Source organism: Penaeus vannamei, chromosome 2 (genome assembly GCF_042767895.1).
Source record: "Penaeus vannamei isolate JL-2024 chromosome 2, ASM4276789v1, whole genome shotgun sequence".
NCBI classification, from domain to species: domain Eukaryota; kingdom Metazoa; phylum Arthropoda; class Malacostraca; order Decapoda; family Penaeidae; genus Penaeus; species Penaeus vannamei.
The window spans coordinates 22,991,693-22,994,192 of NC_091550.1; the positions used below are offsets into that span (position 1 = coordinate 22,991,693).

At 43.7% G+C, this 2,500-nt stretch overlaps 1 protein-coding gene across 1 annotated transcript in view; it reads left to right on the top strand.

Annotated features, from left to right (window-relative positions):
- The window catches only part of LOC138865442 (uncharacterized), a 169,581-nt gene that overhangs the window by 42,914 nt on the left and 124,167 nt on the right, over positions 1-2,500 (top strand). The window lies entirely within an intron of this gene.

Genomic DNA, 2,500 nt, shown 5'->3' on the forward strand with positions numbered 1-2,500 from the left:
CGGGGCATCGGACTCGCTCCCTCTCAGCCTCGGGGCATCGGACTCGCTCCCTCTCAGCCTCCGGGCATCGGACTCGCTCCCTCTCAGCCTCGGGGCATCGGACTCGCTCCCTCTCAGCCTCCGGGCATCGGACTCGCTCCCTCTCAGCCTCCGGGCATCGGACTCGCTCCCTCTCAGCCTCGGGGCATCGGACTCGCTCCCTCTCAGCCTCGGGGCATCGGACTCGCTCCCTCTCAGCCTCGGGGCATCGGACTCGCTCCCTCTCAGCCTCCGGGCATCGGACTCGCTCCCTCTCAGCCTCCGGGCATCGGACTCGCTCCCTCTCAGCCTCCGGGCATCGGACTCGCTCCCTCTCAGCCTCGGGGCATCGGACTCGCTCCCTCTCAGCCTCGGGGCATCGGACTCGCTCCCTCTCAGCCTCCGGGCATCGGACTCGCTCCCTCTCAGCCTCCGGGCATCGGACTCGCTCCCTCTCAGCCTCGGGGCATCGGACTCGCTCCCTCTCAGCCTCGGGGCTTCGGACTCGCTCCCTCTCAGCCTCGGGGCATCGGACTCGCTCCCTCTCAGCCTCCGGGCATCGGACTCGCTCCCTCTCAGCCTCTCAGCCTCGGGGCATCGGACTCGCTCCCTCTCAGCCTCTCAGCCTCGGGGCATCTGACTCGGGGCATTTGCCTAGTTTTTAGCGCAATGGGCGTTTGGTCAGGCTAGGTGTAGACGCGAAGGAGCGTGGACGGAGAATAATAATAATAAAAAAGGAAAAAAAGGGAAGAAAATGAAAGCAGGCCAAAGAAAAATCCGAATAAGGAAAGCTGCGAAGGCGAGGGTTATCTGGGACACAGATGAGATTATATGGAAAGATGTGATTTGATTTCCTTTGATTGGATTGAGGAAAAGGATACACTGTTATCTTTCCCTTTTTCTGTCTTCTTTACCGAAGTGCGAGACTGGTCAGCATCACACCAACTGATTTAACGTTAATTTGTAGTTTAATGACTATGAATGATGTTACTGTTCTGACACAGAATTATAAGATGCCTATTCGCCTTTCGTTATACATATATAATGAGACACTGTGAAATCCTGTTGTTTTGTTTTCACCATTAACGGAAGAAATACTTTTCCAAATGTCAAAAGCCTCACAGAAAAATCGTCTCTCGTAACTTGGAGCTTCAGAGAGCAAGCTGTAATGAAGTTTTAGATTTTATCTGTATAGCTCTAAGATTTCTTCCTTTTTTCTTGAAGTAAAGAAGGTTCTTTCGTTGGACTTTTGCAAATTAGATTTTCGCTTCATCTTTCTTTTATTTTTTCTCTGCTTTTTATGCACATTTTCCTCTCGGAATAGTTTTAAGAGAGCTCATCGATTTTGGTTTCGGTTTCTCTCTCTCTTGCTCTTTCTCGCTCTCTCTCTCTTTATATATACATATGTTTGTGTGTATATATGTTAGCTCCAGACTCGTCAGGCAGGGTAAAACACAACGTGCTGCAACTCTTTATTTTATTTGTTCCAACCTGTAAAAGTTTCCATAATATAGTTCACAGAAAGGTACATAAATGTAAATGTTGATATACAAAAGGACTGGTTAGCAATCCATAAATCACAGTGAGGCACATGAATGTAAATATTAAAATACAAAAGGGTTGATTAACAATCCACATCATTCACAGTAAGGTACATAAATGTAACAGTTGAAATACAAAACAGATAGGTTAGCAATGATCACAACCAAAATTAATTACATAATGTCCCATACAACGATAATGCAATATAATTCAAATAAACATAAATGCTTTATAGCAATCCTGAACTATAACATTATATATGGAACTTCCAGTCTCATTAAACCAATATTAATATTTTCCCCTTGAAGGTAGCATCTCACAACACATGTTATTGTCATTTCACAGCCATAAAACATGTTAAACGAATTCCTAAAGTCTTATCATCAAAACTCAAAACCTTGAATATTTTTAAGAATTACAAATATGATATACTTACAACATTGTCGGCACCACCAACTGCACCAAGAAAAAGTCCAGAACTTCAATGCGGCACTTTAATGTCTCAGAAGGGCACATTTACTGCCCCTTTGTATTCACTTTCACTGGATTGCACAATCCCATGATTCTTATGTTTGTTATAGCGGTTCTACTCTCAAATATCAAAATCTTTGTCAACGGCCGCTTTCCATGTTCATTTGATTGTTGATCCCTCTCTTCTCCTCAAACCAACAAGATCTTATACAAATATACTTAACAGTACATGAAGATCTTATAAATTATTTCAGCAGTACATGGTTCCTCTCCCTTAAGTAATAAATCATTAGAAATTACAGTATTCCTTAATGTTCATAACAAAAAAGTCTGTGTATAATGGTTTATAAACATAAAACGAATATTCCAGATAATGGAACCACACAAAACAGAAAATGTAATTAAACATAAGGGGAAACTAATGTACTCAATACGATTCAAGAATCGTGTTACAATACACACACACACA